Here is a 21,689-nt window from a genome sequence, read left to right on the forward strand (position 1 = left end):
CATTGCCTCAAGATGCTTCATGTCACTGTTTTCCCTTCAGGGTGTCTTCGTGCCAGAGAAGTGCCACATAATAATTCTTGACAATTAATGCCTCGAAATGTGCACTTCTACCTCCATAGTGCCTTCGTGACAGTCAATTTCCTTTGAATGTCTTTAGCAGCATCACAGCACTCATAAATCTTCTTGACCCCCTTTTGCCTCCAGTGTGTGACCGTCGTTATCCAGTGGTCGGGCATGCTTCAGGCGGATACAAAGAGGCTGACACTGCCTCTGACAACCAAACAATCCCCGATTTTGAACCTAAATCTAAAGAATTTGGAAGTGTCTTTCTATAAAGTAATGCGCCTACATAAAGGTTGTTAGTGCGGGTTAGTGCAGGTTAGTGCTGTGTTAAGTCTCTGAACCTAACATGCCTCAGAAGCATACCCGACCCTTAGATCGAGGTCTCCAGAGGTCTTTTGGGGGTCCCAGTGACCATGGGAGGTGGGAAACCTGGTCCTGGAGAGACTCCTTGTGATGCCTTTTGCCTCAAGAATGTCTTATTGGCAGACATATTCCTATAGAGGTCTTCTTGGTCATTTTCTGCCACCAGAAGTCTTGTTGGCACTGTAATGCTTCCAGTGTTTCGTGACAGTTAATTGCCACTGTACAGCTTCTTGGCAAACATTGCCTCCAGACGTCTCCTTGCAACTCGTCTGTGTATATTCTGTGATTTGTTACAGACTATCCTCTTGGACATCAATGTTTCCAGAAGAAATCAAGGCACCTTTCAGTCTCAATGGTGTCATCGTGACAGCGAAGTGCCACTGAATTTCTCTTGGCAATCATTGGTTCAAGAGTTCTAGGATGACTTCCTGGCAGTGAATTGTAACCGAATATCTTCTAAAAGTAATTGCTTCTTGAGCTGCAGGACATCGTCGTGAAAGTGAATTTTCACTGAAAATCTTCTTAGCAAACATAACTCATAGATGACTTATTGGCCCTGTCCTGCCTCCAGGATGTCTTCGTGACAGTGAAGTGTCACTGACTATCTTCTCAGCAATCAATGCCTCGAAATGTCCTCTTAGCACACTTCTGCCTTCAGTTTGTCTTCGTGAAAGTGAATTACCACTGAATTTCTTCTTAGCAATCAACGCCTCGACATGTCCTCTTGAAACGTTTCTGCTTCCAGGGTGTCTTCGTGACAGTGAAGTGTCGTTGAATATATTCTTAGAAATAGCCTCAAAATGGCCTATTAGATCTCTTCTTCGGTGTCTTCATGACAGAGAAGTGTTACTTGGTATATTCTTGACAATCAATGCCTCGAGATGTCCTCATGGCAGTAATCTACCTCCAGGATGTCTTCATGACCGTCCTAATGGAATTCGTCTGTCTCCATGGTGTCTTTGTGACAGTGGTTGGTTTGTTGGTTGTTTAACACCGCACTCAGCAATATTACAGTTATATGACGGCTGTCTGTAAATAATTGAGTCTGGACCAGACAATCCAGTGATTAATATCATGAGCATAGATACACGCAATTGGGATCGATGACTTGCATCAACCAAGTCAGCGAGTCTGACCACACGATACCGTTAGTCACCTTTTACGGCAAGCATGGGTTGCTGAAGACCTATTCTATCACGGAATCGCGGGTATTTTGTGACAGTAAAGTATCATCGAATATATTCTCAGCAATCATTAATATTGCCTCGAAGTGTCCTATTAGATCTCTTCTACAGTGTCGTCGTGACAGAGAAGTGTCACTTGGTATATTCTTGTCAATCAATGCCTTGAGATGTCTTCCTGGATCTCTTGTGCCTCCAGAGTGACTTCTTGGCAGTGAACTATCACTGACTATCTTCTTAGCAATCGATGCCTCGAAATGTCTTCTAAGAAACCTACTGCCTGTAGGGTGTCTTCGTGACAGTGAAGTATCATTGAATATATTCTTCGCAATCATTGCCTCGAAATGTCCTCTTAGAAGTCTTATGCTTCCAGAGTGTATTCATGTCAGAAAAGTGCCACTTAGTATATTCTGAGCAATCAATGCCTCGAGATGTGCAGTTCCATCTCTTCTGCCTCTCGTATGGCTTCGTGACATTGAAGTGTCAATTTAACATATTTTTTGCAATCAATGCATCGACATGTCCTCTTGGATGCTTTCTGCCTCTAAAGTGTCTTCGTGACAGTGAAGTGTCAATGAATATCTTTTTCAGCAATCAATACATCGAAATTTCCTATCAGAAAACTTCTGCCTCCAGGATGTAATCGTGACAGTGAAGTGTCACTGAATATCTTCTTAGGAAACAATGCCTCGAAATGTTCCCTTGGAACCTTTCTGCCTTCCGAGTGTCTTCGTGACAGTGAAGTATCACTGAATAGCTTCTTAAAAATCAATGCCTCTAAATGTCCTCTTGGAAATCTTCTACCTCCAGGATGACTTCGTGACCGTCCTAATAGAATTCGTCTGCCCCAAGTGTGTGTTTGCGACAGTGAAGTGTCATTAAGTATATTCTTAGCAATCATTGCCTCGAAATGTTCTCTAAGAAAACTTATGCCCCCAGGATGCCTTCGTGACAGTGACGAGTCACTGAATATCTTTTTAGCAATCAATGCCTCGAAATGTGCACTTAGATCTCTTCTGGGGTGTATTCGTGCCAGTGAGGTGCCACGTGTCACTGAATATCATGTCAGCTGTCAATGCCTCGAAATGTTATCTGAGAAATCGTCTGCCTTCAGGGTGTCTTCGTGACAGTCCTATTGGAACTCTTCAACCCCCAGCGTGTCTTCGTGACTGAATACATTCTTTGCAATCATTGCTTCGAAATGTCCTCTTAGATCTCTTCTGGGCATTCTACTTCCCAGTGAGGTTTCACTGAATATCTTCTCAGCAGTCAATGCCTCGAAATGTTCTCTTATAAATCTTCTGCCTCTAGGGTGTCTTCGTGACAGTGAAATGTCATTGAATATATTCTTAGCAATCAATGCCACGAAATGTCCTCTCAGAAATCTTCTGCCTCCAGGGTGTCTTCGTGCCAGAGAAGTGTCACTAAATATATTCTTGGCAATCAATGCCTCGAGTTATCCTCTTGAAACTTTTCTGCCTGTAGCTTTCTAAGTATCAAAACTTTAATGAGCTTATTTATAATCTAAACTTATTTACATAGTAACAAAACGGTTTAATAGCAACATAATGCAGATTATGTAAAAAAATTCAACTATTTTCAATTTTATGACTCCTTGCTGAAATCAGATGCACATACAACATCGAACATATCGAAATCTAAGTTTTGAAGCCAAAATCGGAAATAGTCATGGATTCTACGCTCGATGATTTTCGAATTATTTTCTGAAACAGGGCGCCAGGGAAATATATATAGCATATTGATGTGACATAATTGTAGCCAAATAATGGTGTTATTGGTCTACCATTGCAAGAAGGACAATTTAGAATGTCTTTAAAAACTTTTTTTTTGAGAATCTCCCGTTCTCAGAACGGATGGCTGGGTGAGTGAGTATGGTTTTACGCCGCTTTATTCAATATTAAAGCAATATCACGGTGAAGAACACCAGAAATTGGCTTCACACATTGTACCCATGTCGGGAATCTATCCCGGGTCTTCGGCGTGACGAGCTAACGCTTTAACCACTATGTCATCAGACAGCCCACGTGATGTTTGTGATGTAACGTAAAATGTTTTCTACCCAAAATGCTGCATGATTTTGTACTCAAGAATATATAACAATCGATCTATATAATTATATTTCTTTTTACATGTATATTGCAAACAATAGTAAATGAGAAGAACATGTTAAAAAAACATATTATCAATTTCATGATATGACTCTATGGTTATGACTGACTGTAATCCTTGAGTGAGGGCAATCAAATTGGCCAAACTCAAACTGGGTGTTTGGTTCTGATAGGACAGTGAAATTGATTATAGCTTAGTTGATTGTAATGTTTTGATAGGAAAATGATTGTAAATTAACAAGTATAATACTAATATTTACGTATATCTTTGAAACTAATGCAAACTTATCCTGAGTATACAATCAACAGAAATTATGGGTACAAAATCATTACATTTCAAGTGGATTTCGTGGAGTTATGGGATAGTAAAAAGTAGATATATCGCCTGTAGGTTTCCTTTTCACATTTTAAAACAAGAATGTTGTTTTTATTCCATGTTTGTGCTACCTTAATTGAGAGGTGCAACATGGATCTTTCCAAATGTAAGAAACACATTCTATTCTAATAAAAATGTGCAGTCCAAATGTTGATTTTGATATGTGTATTTAATGAATTTTCTACAAGTTTTGAATGTTTTTTTTATTCAACATTGTGCGACCTTTAACGTGTGAACTCCTACATGGGTTCTCTTCAAATTTAAGGAACACTTGTTTCATATTAATTGGAGAGATGCAGAGCAAAGGTTGATAGATATATGTAGTTTATGAAACAATATGAAATTTTCCATGTTTTGAACTTAGAATGTTTTGTTTGTGCTACCTTCTACTTGAGAACTGCTGCATGGATTCTTTCCAAATGGGAGAAACACTTTCAAAACAAAAAGAAGAGGTGCAGTGCAAATGTTGCTTTCGATATGTGTATTTTGTGAAATGTATATGTGTACGTTGTTTTCTTCATGTAATTCTTTTTGGCGATATATATGATTAATTGTATATTTGTGATGTGCCATGTACCCTTTGATCTGTGTTATGTATAATTTTTGCGATATGTAATGTGATTAAGTGTTAATGTGTGATGTGCCTTGCAATAATATGTACAAACATCTTTATTAATATAAAATTAGATGTTTCTTATTTAATGATACCCCAATCTAAAAGGGCGGGTTGATAAAGCCATGCCAAGGATATCTCTCTGTCCGTCCTTCCAAAACCCTTTTTTGTGTGAGTGCAGTGGAAAGGTTGATTTTGATATGTATATTTTATGAAACAATATGATTTTATACATGTTTTTAACAGAGAATGTTTTTTTTCTAATTCAACATTGTGTCTCCGTGTTGCTCTCAATGCTGAATGTATTGGGTAAGGCCAAGGAAAATTAAATGTTTCAATTTGAGCCGGGCTTATTGTCTGATGGCTGTTAATTTGCAAACTCGTGGGAAAACCATATATCTTTTAATAGTGTTCAAACATTTGTGACAAATTTGCACACAGTCTTGAAAATTGTTTTGGAAAGTAAATATTATATATCGAAATTGTGCAGGTAATTATAAACATTTTTAATATTGTCTTGGCCGAGGTACAGCGCATTTCATTGACATGCTCTTTCATGGAAAGAGTTCAAAGTGAATTCAGCATGCAGAATTTACTGCTTGTTACCTGATATTTTAATAAGATTGGTACACATATTTAAAGCTGCCTGGGAGGTATTGAGGAATTAAACAGGCGTAATCTAACGTTGGGTCAACGTTGTCTACCAACGTTGAGCCAACGTTGTTTTGACAGACGACACAACGTCTGACTTTCTGGGATGTATCATGTACCCTGTGATATGTATCGTGTAATATTTTTTGTGATTTTTGATGTGATTAATTGCATATTAGTGATGTGTGATGTGCCAGGTTCCATATGTGGCATGTATCATGTGATATGTATCATAGAATGTCTGTTTTATATGCAATGTGATTAATTTTATATGTGCGATGTGCTGTGTACCATATGTGTCATGTATCCAGTGATCTGTGTCATGTTATGTTTTTGTGATATGTGATGTGATTATTTGTGTATGCATGATGTGCCATGTGCCATGTGCCATGTGCCATATATGTCATGTATCCTGTGATCTGTGTCATCTAATGTTGTTTGTTTTTTTATATGCAATGTGATTAATTGTATATGTGTGATGTGTCATGTGCCATATGTGTCATGAAATGTTTTTTTGGTGATATTGTGATTAATTTTTCATTTATGATGTGCCATGTGCCATATGCATCATGTACCCTTTGATCTGTGTCTTGTAATGTTTGTTTTTTTGCGATATGATATGTGATCAAGTGTTAATGTGTGATGTGCCCTGCAAACATATACACAAACATCTTTAATAATAAAATTTTAGATGTTTCTTATTTAATGATACCCCAATCTAAGAGGTTGGGTAGATAAAGCCATACCAAGGACATCCCTCTGTCCATCCTTCCAAAGACATTTTTGTGTGTGAGTGCAGTGGAAAGGTTGATTTTGATATGTATATTTTATGAAACAATATGATTTTATACATGTTTTGAACAGAGAATGTTTTTGTTTTTTTAATTCAACATTGTGCGACCTTTAACTTAAAAATTACTCCATGGATTATTTCCAAAATGAAGGAACACTTTTTATACAAATAGCAGTGGTGTAGTGCAAAGGTGGATTTTGATATGTATATTTTATGAAACAATATGATTTTTTTACATGTTTTGAACATTGAATGTTTTTTTCTTTTAATTCAACATTGTGCGACCTCTAACTTGAGATATTAATTGGAGAGATGTAGTGCAAAGGTTGAGTTTGCTATGTTTATTTTATGAAACAATATGAATTTGTTTGCAGAGTTTGAACATAGAAGGTTTTGGGTTCTTTTTATTCTATGTTTGTGCTACCTTTCACTTAAGAGCTGCTTCATGAATTCTCTCCAAATTGTGAGAAACACTTTCTCTACTAATAGAAGAGATGCAGTGCAAATGTTGATTTTGAAATGTGTATTTTCGTAACAAATATTAATTGTTTCATCTTTTCAACTTGGAATTGTTTTCTTCAACATTTGTGTGACCTATAACTTTAAAACAAATACATGGTTCATTTTCCAATTTGGAGCAGTTTCTATACAGATAGCAGAAGTGCAGTGCAAAGTTTGATTTTGATAAGTGTATTTTCTGAGAAAAGTATGCTTTTTCAAGGTTTGAACTTTGAAAACTGAATGAGTCGAGGTTACACTTGTTTATTTCGGTGCTCAAAGTTTTTTCTGCCTATGTATGGACCAAGAGCATCATGATATTTCTGTCCATGCCACCTTCCCATTTGTTTGATTGTGTGGGGTTAGGCCAAGAAAAATTAAATGTTTCAATATGTGCTGGGCTTATTGTCTCATAGTTTTTTAATTTGCAAACTCGTGGGAAAATCATATATCTTTTAATAGTGTTGAAACACTTCTGAACTATTTGCACATAGTCTTGAAAATTGTTTGGAAAATTAAATATTATATCACGAAATTGTGCACCCAATCAAAAACATTTTGAATTTTGTCTTGGCCGTATTTGAAACTCTGTATGCTGAGGTACCCTGCCAGACAGTGACATGCTCCTTCATGTAAAGAGTTCAGAGTGAATTCAGCATGCAGAATTTACTGCTTGTTACTTGATATTTTAATAAGATTGGTACAAACATTTCAAGCTGCCTGGGAGGTATTGAGGAATAAAAAGGCGTAATCTAGCGTTGGACCAACGTTGTCTATCAACGCTGGGCCAACGTTGTTTTGACCAACGGCACATCTTCTGACTTCTTTCTGGGATGTGTCACGTACCCTGTGATCTGTGTCGTGTACTATTTCCTGTGATAAATGATGTGATTAATTGCATATTTGTGATGTGTGATGTGCCATGTACCATGTGTCATGTATCCTGTGATATGTGTCATAGAATTTATTTTTTCATATGCAATGCGATTAATTTTATATGTGTGATGTGTGATGTTTGATGTGTCATGTACCATATGTGTCATGTGTCCAGTGATCTGTGTCATGCAATGTTTTTGTGATATGTGATGTGTTTATTTGTATATGCATGATGTGCCATGTGTCATGTATCATGTGATCTGTGTCATGTTATGTTTCGTTTTTTTTATATGCGAAGTGATTAATTGCATATGTTTGATGTGTGATGTGCCATGTGCCATGTGCCATATGCGTCATGAAAGTTTTTTTCGTGACATGTGATTAATTATACATTTATGATGTGCCATGTGCCATGTGCCATATGTTACATGCATCTTGTGATCTGTGTCATGTTATGTTTCGGGTTTTTTATATGCGAAGTGATTAATTGCATATGTTTGATGTGTGATGTGCCATGTGCCATGTGCCATATGCGTCATGAAAGTTTTTTTCGTGACATGTGATTAATTATACATTTATGATGTGCCATGTGCCATATGTTACATGCATCTTGTGATCTGTGTCAAGTAAATGTTTATGCGATATACGATTAATTGTATATTTGTGATGTGTCATGTGCCATATGTGGCATTCACCCTTTGATCTGTGTTATGTAAATGTTTTTTTGCGATATGTGATGTGATTAAGTGTTAATGTGTGATGTGCCCTGCAAACATCTTTATTAATATGAAATGAGATGTTTCTCATTTAATGATACCCCAATCTAAAAGGGCGGGTTGATAAAGCCATACCAAGGATATACCTCTGTCAGTCCTTCCAAAGACATTTTTGTGTGAGTGCAGTGGAAAGGTTGATTTTGATATGTACATTTTATGAAACAATATTATTTTATACATGTTTTGAACAGAGAATGTTTTTTTTTTTTGAATTCAACATTGTCCGACCTTTAACTTAAGAACTACTCCATGGATTCTTTCCAAATTGAAGGAACACTTTTTATACAAATAGCAGTGGTGTAGTGCAAGGGCGGATTTTGATATGTATATTTTATGAAACAATATGATTTTTTACATGTTTTGAACTGAGAATGTTATTTTTTTTTTAATTCAACATTGTGCGACCTCTAACTTGAGATATTAATTGGAGAGATGTAGTGCAAAGGTTGAGTTTGATATGTTTATTTTATAATATGACTTTTTGCATAGTTTGAACATAGAAGGTTTTGGGTTCTTTTTATTCTATGTTTGTGCTACATTTCACTTAAGAGCTGCTTCATGGATTCTTTTCAAATGTGAGAAACACTTTCTCTACTAATAGAAGAGGTGTAGTGCAAATGTTGACTTTTGAAATGTGTATTTTTGGAACAAATATTATTTGTTACATGTTTTGAACTTGGAATTATTTTCTTCATCATTTGTGTGACCTGTAACTTGGACTTATACATGTAACAAATACATGGATTAGTTTCCAATTTGGAGTAGTTTTTATACAGATAGGAGAAGTGCAGTGCAAAGTTTGATTTTGATAAGTGTATTTTCTGAGAGAAATATGCTTTTTCAAGGTTTGAACTTTGAAAACTGAATGAGTCGAGGTTACCCTTGTTCATTTCGGTGCTTAAAGTTTTTCTGCCAATGTATGATCCAAGAGCATCATGATGTTTCTGTCCATGCCACCTTCCCAGTTTTAGCAGTTTTGAACAGTTTAATGACTTGGACAGGTCGGGGTTGCACTGCTAAGATTTTTTTTAGACATCAAATAATTATTTGGGGGAAAGCAACTGTTTTTATGTAAAAAATATGTCCCTTACCTTGTAATTTTATTATATTTGTGTCAATGTTTTACTCAGTTACCAAGGCAAAAGAAGTGACCATGTGATCAGTTCGTCTGATTCCTCATTTGAGGACTGAAAAGGCTCCTCAACCACTCAGCCCAAGTTCTGACTTGTCATTTAACAAATAAATAAAGGTCACCTTGACCAGAATTCTATTGTCATTGTGTTACTGTCATCATATTTGTGAATGGATCAAGGCAACGGATCATAGGACATCCGATGCATGGACTATTATGCCTGTCTCAGTGTTGCTCTCAATGCTGAATGTGTGGGATAAGGCTAAGGAAAATTAAATGTTTCAATTTGTGCCGGGCTTATTGTCTGGTGGTATTTAATTTGCAAACTCGTGGGAAAATCATATATCTTTTAATAGTGTTGAAACATTTGTGAACAATTTGCACATAGTCTTGAAAGTTGTTTTGGAAAGTAAATATTTATCACGAAATTGTGCAAGTAATTAAAAACATTTTGAATTTTGTCTTGGCCGTATTTGAAACTCTGTATGCCGAGGTACCCTGCCAGAAGATAGAGTTCAGAGTGAATTCAGCTTGAAGAATTTACTGCTTGTTACCTGATATTTTAACCAGATTGGTACAAACATTTCAAGCTGCCTGGTATGTATTGATTAATAAAACAGGCGTAATCTAACGTTGGGACAACGTTGCTTTGACCGACGGCCCAAATCCTCTGCCTCCAGGGTGTCTTCGTGCAAGAGAAGTACGACTTAATACCTTCTTGGCAATCAATTCCTCGAAATGAGCACTTTGATCTTTTCTTCCTCCAGAAAGTCTTTGTGACAGTGAAGTGTCACTTAATACATTCTTCGCAACCAATTCCTCGAAATGTCCTCTTGGAAGAACCCTTTCTCCGGGTTATCTTCGTGACAGCAAAGTGTCACTTGATATATTCTCGGCAATAAATGCATTGGGATGTTTTTTTCAGAAATCCTCTGCCTCCAGGGTGTCTTGTGACAGAGAAGTGCCACTAAATACAGTCCTCTCAATCAATTACTTGAAATGTTCACTTTCATTTCTTCCGCCTCCAGGGTGTCTTCGAGACAGTGAAATGTCATTGAATTTATTCTTAGAAGTCAATGCCTCGAAATGTCCTCTTGTAATCTTTCACCCCAGGGTGTCTTCGTGAGAGTGAAATGTCATTGAATTTATTCTTAGCAGTCAATGCCTCGAAATGTCCTCTTGAAACGTGTCTGCTTCCAGGGTGTCTTTGTGACAGTGAAGTGTCATTATATCTTCTTAGCAGTCAATGCCTCGAAATGTCCTCTAAGAAATCTTCTGCCTTCATGATGTCTTCGTGACAATCCTAATGAAACTCTTCTGCGCCTAGGGTGTCTTTGTGATAGTGAAGTGTCACTGAATATATTCTCAGCAATTTCTTTTGAATGCGTTTAGCAGCATCACTGCATTCATAAATCTTCATGAACCCCTTTTGCCCCCAGTGTGTGACCGTCGTTATCCAGTGGTCGGGCATGCTTCAGGCGGATACAAAGAGGCTGACACTGCCTCTGACAACCAAACAATCCCCGATTTTGAACCTAAATCTAAAGAATTTGGAAGTGTCTTTCTATAAAGTAATGCGCCTACATAAAGGTTGTTAGTGCGGGTTAGTGCGGGTTAGTTCGGGTTAGTGCAGTGTTAAGTCTGTGAACCTAACGTGCCTCAGAAGCATACCCGACCCTTAGATCGAGGTCTCCAGAGGTCTTTTGGGGTCCCAGTGACCATGGGAGGTGGAAAACCTGGTCCTGGAGAGTCTCCTTGTGATGCCTTTTGCCTCAAGGATGTCTTATTGGCAGACATATTCCTATAGAGGTCTTCTTGGTCATTCTCTGCCACCAGAAGTCTTGTTGGCACTCTAATGCTTCCAGTGTTTCTTCGTGACAGTTAATTGCCACTGTACAGCTTCTTGGCAAACATTGCCCCCAGACGTCTACTTGCAACTCGTCTGTGAATCTTCTGTGATTTGTTACAGACTATCCTCTTGGACATCAATGTTTCCAGAAGAAATCAAGGCACCTTTCAGCCTCAATGGTGTCGTCGTGACAGTGAAGTGCCACTGAATATCTCTTGGCAATCATTGGTTCAAGAGATCTAGGATGTCTTCTTGACAGTGAATTGTAACCGAATATCTTCTAAAAATAATTGCTTCATGAGCTGCAGGACATCGTCGTGAAAGTGCATTTTCACTGAAAATCTTCTTAGCAATCATAACTCATAGATGACTTATTGGCCCTGTCCTGCCTCCAGGATGTCTTCGTGACAGTGAAGTGTCACTGACGATCTTCTCAACAATCAATGCCTCGAAATGTCCTCTTAGCACACTTCTGCCTTCAGTTTGTCTTCGTGAAAGTGAATTACCACAGCCCCTCTCAGAACGGATGAAACAAGATATACATGATGTCTGTGATGTACCGTAAAATAATTTCTATCCAAAATGCTACATGATTTTGTACCCATGAATATATAACAATCGATCTATATAATTATATCTTATATTTTTTTTACATGTATATTGCAAACAATAGTTTATTATGAGAAGAACATGTAAAAAAAACATATTATCAATTTCATGATATGACTCTATGGTTATGACTGACTGTGATCCTTGAGTGAGGGCAATCAAATTGGCCAAACTCAAACTGGGTGTTTGGTTCTGATAGGACAGTGAAATTGATTATAGCTTAGTTGATTGTAATGTTTTGATAGGAAAATGATTGTAAATTAACAAGTATAATACTAATATTAACGTATATCTTTGAAACTAATGCAAACTTATCCTGGGTATACAATCAACAGAAATTATGGGTACAAAATCATTACATTTCAAGTGGATTTCGTGGAGTTATGGGAAAGTAAAAAGTAGATATATCGCCTGTAGGTTTCCTTTTCACATTTTAAAACAAGAATGTTGTTTTTATTCTATGTTTGTGCTACCTTTTAATTGAGAGCTGCAACATGGATTCTTTCCAAATGTAAGAAACATATTCTATTCTAATAAAAAAGGTGCAGTCCAAATATTGATTTTGATATGTGTGTCTAATGAAACAATATTATTTTCTACAAGTTTTGAATGCTTTTTTTATTCAACATTGTGCGACCTTTAACGTGTAAACTCCTACATGGGTTCTCTTCAAATTTAAGGAGCACTTTTTTATATTAATTGGAGAGATGCAGTGCAAAGAATGATAGATATATGTAGTTTATGAAACAATATGAAATTTTCCATGTTTTAAACTTAGAATGTTTTGTTTGTGCTACCTTCTACTTGAAAACTGCTGCATGGATTTTTTTCCAAATGGGAGAAACACTTTCTATACAAATAGAACAGGTGCAGTGCAGATGTTGCTTTTGATATGTGTATTTTGTGAAACAATATGATTTTTTACATGATTTGAAGTGAGAATGTTTTTCTTGTTTTCTTCATGTAATTTGTTTTGCGATATAACACATTTTTTGTGTGAGTGCAGTAGAAAGGTTGATTTTGATATGTATATTTTATGAAACAATATGATTTTATACATGTTTTGAACTGAGAATTTTTTTTTCTTTTAAGTCAACATTGTGCGACCTCTAACTTGAGATATCAATTGGAGACATGTAGTGCAAAGGTCGAGTTTGATATGTTAATTGTATGAAACAATATGAATTATTTGCATATTTTGAACATAGGTTTTTTTTATTCTATGTTTGAGCTACCTTTCACTTAAGAGCTGCTTCATGGATTCTTTCCAAATGTGAGAACACTTTCTCTACTAATAGAAGAGGTGCAGTGCAAATGTTGATTTTGATATGTGTATTTTCGCAACAAATATATTTTGTTTCATGTTTCGAACTTGGAATTGTTTTCTTCAACATTTGTGTGATCTATAACTTGAAAACAAATACATGGATTATTTTCCAATTTGGAGTAGTTTCTATATAGATAGAAGTGCAGTGCAAAGTTTGATTTTGATAAGTGTATTTTCTGAGAAAATTATGCTTTTTCATGGTTTGAACTTTGAAAACTGAATGAGTCGAGGTTACTCTTGTTCATTTCGGTGCTCAAAGTTTTTTCTGCCTTTGTATGATCCAAGAGCATCATGATGTTTCTGTCCATGACTCCATCCCATTTGTGGGATTGTGTGGGGTTAGGCCAAGAAAAATTAAATGTTCCAATATGTGCTTGGCTTATTGTCTGATGGTTTTTTTAATTTGAAAAGTCGTGGGAAAGTCAATTATCTTTTAATAGTGTTGAAACACTTGTGAACAATTTGCACATAGTCTTGAAAATTGTTTGGGAAGGTAAATGTTATATCACGAAATTGTGCACCCAATCAAAAACATTTTGAATTTTGTCTTGGCCGTATTTCAAACTATGTATGCTGAGGTACCCTGCCTGACACTGACATGCTCTTTCGTGGATAGAGTTCAGAGTGAATTCAGCATGCAGAATTTACTGCTTGTTACTTGATATTTTATTAAGATTGGCACAAACATTTCAAGCTGCCTGGGAGGTATTGAGGAATAAAAAGGCGTAATCTAGCATTTGACCAACGTTGTCTATCAACGTTGTTTTGACCAACGGCACATCGTCTGACTTCTTTCTGGGATGTGTCATGTACCCTGTGATCTGTGTCGTGTACTATGTTTGGTGATATATGATGTGATTAATTGCATATTTGTGATGTGTGATGTGCCATGTACCATATATGTCATGTGTCCTGTGATAAGTGTCATAGAATTGTTTTTTTATATATGCAATGCGATTAAATTTATATGTGTGATGTGTGATGTTTGATGTGCCATGTGTCATATGTGTCATGTATCATGTGATCTGTGTCATGTTATGTTTTTGTTTTTTTTATATGCGAAGTGGTTAATTGCATATGTGTGATGTGCCATCGGCCAACATTGTTTTGACCGACGCTCATCGTCTGACTTCTTTCTGGGATGTGTCATGTATCCTGTGTTCTGTGTCGTGTACTATTTTTTTTGTGATATATGATGTGATTAATTGCATATTTGTGATGTGTGATGTGCCATGTACCATATGTGTCATTGTATCCTGTGATATGTATCATAGAATGTTTTATATATGCAATGCGATTAATGTTATATGTGTGATGTGAGATGTTGCATGTGCCATGTACCATATGTGTCATGTGTTCAATGATCTGTGTCATGCAATGTTTTTTGTGATATATGATGTGATTAATTGCATATTTGTGATGTGTGATGTGCCATGTGCCATGTGCCATATGTGTCATGAAATGTTTTTGTTGTTGCGATATATGATTAATTATATATTTGTGATGTGGCAAGTACCCTTTGATCTGTGTCTTGTAATGACTTTTTCCGATATGTGATGTGATTAAGTGTTAATGTGGGATGTGCCCTGCAATAAGATGTACAAACATCTTTATTAATATAAAATGAGATGTTTCTTATTTAATGATACCCCAATCTAAAAGGGCGGGTTGATAAAGCCATACCAAGGATATACATCTGTCCGTCCTTCCAAAGACATTTTTTGTGTGAGTGCAGTGGAAAGGTTGATTTTGATATGTATATTTTATGAAACAATATGACTTTATACATGTTTTGAACTGACATTTGTTTTTTTAATTCAACATCGGCGACCTTTGATTAAAGAACTACTCGATGGATTCTTTCCAAATTGAAGGAACACTTTTTTATACAAATAGGAGAAGTTTAGTGCAAAGGTGGCTTGTGATATGTATATTTTATGAAACAATATGATTTTTTACATGTTTTGAACTTTGAATATTTTTTCTTTTAAGTCAACATTGTGCGACCTCTTAGTTGAGATATTATTTGGCAGAGATGTAGTGCAAAGGTTGAGTTTGATTTGTTTATTTGATGAAAGAATATGATTTTTTTGCATACTTTGAACATAGACCGGTTTTTTTTATGTTCTATGTTTAAGTTACCTTTCACTTCAGAGATGCTTCATGGATTCTTTCCAAATGTGAGAAACACTTTCTCTACTAATAGAAGAGGTGCAGTGCAAATGTTGATTTTGAAATGTGTATTTTCGGAACAAATATTATTTGTTTCTTGTTTTGAACTTGGAATTATTTTCTTCATCATTTGTGTGACCTGTAACTTGGACTTATACATGTAACAAATACATGGATTAGTTTCCAATTTGGAGTAGTTTTTATACAGATAGGAGAAGTGCAGTGCAAAGTTTGATTTTGATAAGTGTATTTTCTGAGAGAAATATGCTTTTTCAAGGTTTGAACTTTGAAAACTGAATGAGTCGAGGTTACCCTTGTTCATTTCGGTGCTTAAAGTTTTTCTGCTAATGTATGATCCAAGAGCATCATGATGTTTCTGTCCATGCCACCTTCCCAGTTTTAGCAGTTTTGAACAGTTTAATGACTTGGACAGGTCGGGGTTGCACTGCTAAGATTTTTTTTAGACATCAAATAATTATTTGGGGGAAAGCAACTGTTTTTATGTAAAAAATATGTCCCTTACCTTGTAATTTTATTATATTTGTGTCAATGTTTTACTCAGTTACCAAGGCAAAAGAAGTGACCATGTGATCAGTTCGTCTGATTCCTCATTTGAGGACTGAAAAGGCTCCTCAACCACTCAGCCCAAGTTCTGACTTGTCATTTAACAAATAAATAAAGGTCACCTTGACCAGAATTCTATTGTCATTGTGTTACTGTCATCATATTTGTGAATGGATCAAGGCAACGGATCATAGGACATCCGATGCATGGACTATTATGCCTGTCTCAGTGTTGCTCTCAATGCTGAATGTGTGGGATAAGGCTAAGGAAAATTAAATGTTTCAATTTGTGCCGGGCTTATTGTCTGGTGGTATTTAATTTGCAAACTCGTGGGAAAATCATATATCTTTTAATAGTGTTGAAACATTTGTGAACAATTTGCACATAGTCTTGAAAGTTGTTTTGGAAAGTAAATATTTATCACGAAATTGTGCAAGTAATTAAAAACATTTTGAATTTTGTCTTGGCCGTATTTGAAACTCTGTATGCCGAGGTACCCTGCCAGAAGATAGAGTTCAGAGTGAATTCAGCTTGAAGAATTTACTGCTTGTTACCTGATATTTTAACCAGATTGGTACAAACATTTCAAGCTGCCTGGTATGTATTGATTAATAAAACAGGCGTAATCTAACGTTGGGACAACGTTGCTTTGACCGACGGCCCAAATCCTCTGCCTCCAGGGTGTCTTCGTGCAAGAGAAGTACGACTTAATACCTTCTTGGCAATCAATTCCTCGAAATGAGCACTTTGATCTTTTCTTCCTCCAGAAAGTCTTTGTGACAGTGAAGTGTCACTTAATACATTCTTCGCAACCAATTCCTCGAAATGTCCTCTTGGAAGAACCCTTTCTCCGGGTTATCTTCGTGACAGCAAAGTGTCACTTGATATATTCTCGGCAATAAATGCATTGGGATGTTTTTTTCAGAAATCCTCTGCCTCCAGGGTGTCTTGTGACAGAGAAGTGCCACTAAATACAGTCCTCTCAATCAATTACTTGAAATGTTCACTTTCATTTCTTCCGCCTCCAGGGTGTCTTCGAGACAGTGAAATGTCATTGAATTTATTCTTAGAAGTCAATGCCTCGAAATGTCCTCTTGTAATCTTTCACCCCAGGGTGTCTTCGTGAGAGTGAAATGTCATTGAATTTATTCTTAGCAGTCAATGCCTCGAAATGTCCTCTTGAAACGTGTCTGCTTCCAGGGTGTCTTTGTGACAGTGAAGTGTCATTATATCTTCTTAGCAGTCAATGCCTCGAAATGTCCTCTAAGAAATCTTCTGCCTTCATGATGTCTTCGTGACAATCCTAATGAAACTCTTCTGCGCCTAGGGTGTCTTTGTGATAGTGAAGTGTCACTGAATATATTCTCAGCAATTTCTTTTGAATGCGTTTAGCAGCATCACTGCATTCATAAATCTTCATGAACCCCTTTTGCCCCCAGTGTGTGACCGTCGTTATCCAGTGGTCGGGCATGCTTCAGGCGGATACAAAGAGGCTGACACTGCCTCTGACAATCAAACAATCCCCGATTTTGAACCTAAATCTAAAGAATTTGGAAGTGTCTTTCTATAAAGTAATGCGCCTACATAAAGGTTGTTAGTGCGGGTTAGTGCGGGTTAGTTCGGGTTAGTGCAGTGTTAAGTCTGTGAACCTAACGTGCCTCAGAAGCATACCCGACCCTTAGATCGAGGTCTCCAGAGGTCTTTTGGGGTCCCAGTGACCATGGGAGGTGGAAAACCTGGTCCTGGAGAGTCTCCTTGTGATGCCTTTTGCCTCAAGGATGTCTTATTGGCAGACATATTCCTATAGAGGTCTTCTTGGTCATTCTCTGCCACCAGAAGTCTTGTTGGCACTCTAATGCTTCCAGTGTTTCTTCGTGACAGTTAATTGCCACTGTACAGCTTCTTGGCAAACATTGCCCCCAGACGTCTACTTGCAACTCGTCTGTGAATCTTCTGTGATTTGTTACAGACTATCCTCTTGGACATCAATGTTTCCAGAAGAAATCAAGGCACCTTTCAGCCTCAATGGTGTCGTCGTGACAGTGAAGTGCCACTGAATATCTCTTGGCAATCATTGGTTCAAGAGATCTAGGATGTCTTCTTGACAGTGAATTGTAACCGAATATCTTCTAAAAATAATTGCTTCATGAGCTGCAGGACATCGTCGTGAAAGTGCATTTTCACTGAAAATCTTCTTAGCAATCATAACTCATAGATGACTTATTGGCCCTGTCCTGCCTCCAGGATGTCTTCGTGACAGTGAAGTGTCACTGACGATCTTCTCAACAATCAATGCCTCGAAATGTCCTCTTAGCACACTTCTGCCTTCAGTTTGTCTTCGTGAAAGTGAATTACCACAGCCCCTCTCAGAACGGATGAAACAAGATATACATGATGTCTGTGATGTACCGTAAAATAATTTCTATCCAAAATGCTACATGATTTTGTACCCATGAATATATAACAATCGATCTATATAATTATATCTTATATTTTTTTTACATGTATATTGCAAACAATAGTTTATTATGAGAAGAACATGTAAAAAAAACATATTATCAATTTCATGATATGACTCTATGGTTATGACTGACTGTGATCCTTGAGTGAGGGCAATCAAATTGGCCAAACTCAAACTGGGTGTTTGGTTCTGATAGGACAGTGAAATTGATTATAGCTTAGTTGATTGTAATGTTTTGATAGGAAAATGATTGTAAATTAACAAGTATAATACTAATATTAACGTATATCTTTGAAACTAATGCAAACTTATCCTGGGTATACAATCAACAGAAATTATGGGTACAAAATCATTACATTTCAAGTGGATTTCGTGGAGTTATGGGAAAGTAAAAAGTAGATATATCGCCTGTAGGTTTCCTTTTCACATTTTAAAACAAGAATGTTGTTTTTATTCTATGTTTGTGCTACCTTTTAATTGAGAGCTGCAACATGGATTCTTTCCAAATGTAAGAAACATATTCTATTCTAATAAAAAAGGTGCAGTCCAAATATTGATTTTGATATGTGTGTCTAATGAAACAATATTATTTTCTACAAGTTTTGAATGCTTTTTTTATTCAACATTGTGCGACCTTTAACGTGTAAACTCCTACATGGGTTCTCTTCAAATTTAAGGAGCACTTTTTTATATTAATTGGAGAGATGCAGTGCAAAGAATGATAGATATATGTAGTTTATGAAACAATATGAAATTTTCCATGTTTTAAACTTAGAATGTTTTGTTTGTGCTACCTTCTACTTGAAAACTGCTGCATGGATTTTTTTCCAAATGGGAGAAACACTTTCTATACAAATAGAACAGGTGCAGTGCAGATGTTGCTTTTGATATGTGTATTTTGTGAAACAATATGATTTTTTACATGATTTGAAGTGAGAATGTTTTTCTTGTTTTCTTCATGTAATTTGTTTTGCGATATAACACATTTTTTGTGTGAGTGCAGTAGAAAGGTTGATTTTGATATGTATATTTTATGAAACAATATGATTTTATACATGTTTTGAACTGAGAATTTTTTTTTCTTTTAAGTCAACATTGTGCGACCTCTAACTTGAGATATCAATTGGAGACATGTAGTGCAAAGGTCGAGTTTGATATGTTAATTGTATGAAACAATATGAATTATTTGCATATTTTGAACATAGGTTTTTTTTATTCTATGTTTGAGCTACCTTTCACTTAAGAGCTGCTTCATGGATTCTTTCCAAATGTGAGAACACTTTCTCTACTAATAGAAGAGGTGCAGTGCAAATGTTGATTTTGATATGTGTATTTTCGCAACAAATATATTTTGTTTCATGTTTCGAACTTGGAATTGTTTTCTTCAACATTTGTGTGATCTATAACTTGAAAACAAATACATGGATTATTTTCCAATTTGGAGTAGTTTCTATATAGATAGAAGTGCAGTGCAAAGTTTGATTTTGATAAGTGTATTTTCTGAGAAAATTATGCTTTTTCATGGTTTGAACTTTGAAAACTGAATGAGTCGAGGTTACTCTTGTTCATTTCGGTGCTCAAAGTTTTTTCTGCCTTTGTATGATCCAAGAGCATCATGATGTTTCTGTCCATGACTCCATCCCATTTGTGGGATTGTGTGGGGTTAGGCCAAGAAAAATTAAATGTTCCAATATGTGCTTGGCTTATTGTCTGATGGTTTTTTTAATTTGAAAAGTCGTGGGAAAGTCAATTATCTTTTAATAGTGTTGAAACACTTGTGAACAATTTGCACATAGTCTTGAAAATTGTTTGGGAAGGTAAATGTTATATCACGAAATTGTGCACCCAATCAAAAACATTTTGAATTTTGTCTTGGCCGTATTTCAAACTATGTATGCTGAGGTACCCTGCCTGACACTGACATGCTCTTTCGTGGATAGAGTTCAGAGTGAATTCAGCATGCAGAATTTACTGCTTGTTACTTGATATTTTATTAAGATTGGCACAAACATTTCAAGCTGCCTGGGAGGTATTGAGGAATAAAAAGGCGTAATCTAGCATTTGACCAACGTTGTCTATCAACGTTGTTTTGACCAACGGCACATCGTCTGACTTCTTTCTGGGATGTGTCATGTACCCTGTGATCTGTGTCGTGTACTATGTTTGGTGATATATGATGTGATTAATTGCATATTTGTGATGTGTGATGTGCCATGTACCATATATGTCATGTGTCCTGTGATAAGTGTCATAGAATTGTTTTTTTATATATGCAATGCGATTAAATTTATATGTGTGATGTGTGATGTTTGATGTGCCATGTGTCATATGTGTCATGTATCATGTGATCTGTGTCATGTTATGTTTTTGTTTTTTTTATATGCGAAGTGGTTAATTGCATATGTGTGATGTGCCATCGGCCAACATTGTTTTGACCGACGCTCATCGTCTGACTTCTTTCTGGGATGTGTCATGTATCCTGTGTTCTGTGTCGTGTACTATTTTTTTTGTGATATATGATGTGATTAATTGCATATTTGTGATGTGTGATGTGCCATGTACCATATGTGTCATTGTATCCTGTGATATGTATCATAGAATGTTTTATATATGCAATGCGATTAATGTTATATGTGTGATGTGAGATGTTGCATGTGCCATGTACCATATGTGTCATGTGTTCAATGATCTGTGTCATGCAATGTTTTTTGTGATATATGATGTGATTAATTGCATATTTGTGATGTGTGATGTGCCATGTGCCATGTGCCATATGTGTCATGAAATGTTTTTGTTGTTGCGATATATGATTAATTATATATTTGTGATGTGGCAAGTACCCTTTGATCTGTGTCTTGTAATGACTTTTTCCGATATGTGATGTGATTAAGTGTTAATGTGGGATGTGCCCTGCAATAAGATGTACAAACATCTTTATTAATATAAAATGAGATGTTTCTTATTTAATGATACCCCAATCTAAAAGGGCGGGTTGATAAAGCCATACCAAGGATATACATCTGTCCGTCCTTCCAAAGACATTTTTTGTGTGAGTGCAGTGGAAAGGTTGATTTTGATATGTATATTTTATGAAACAATATGACTTTATACATGTTTTGAACTGACATTTGTTTTTTTAATTCAACATCGGCGACCTTTGATTAAAGAACTACTCGATGGATTCTTTCCAAATTGAAGGAACACTTTTTTATACAAATAGGAGAAGTTTAGTGCAAAGGTGGCTTGTGATATGTAT

The sequence above is a fragment of the Haliotis cracherodii genome, unplaced genomic scaffold (assembly GCF_022045235.1).
Source record: "Haliotis cracherodii isolate W230 unplaced genomic scaffold, xgHalCrac1.p SCAF_27, whole genome shotgun sequence".
Classification (NCBI taxonomy): domain Eukaryota; kingdom Metazoa; phylum Mollusca; class Gastropoda; order Lepetellida; family Haliotidae; genus Haliotis; species Haliotis cracherodii.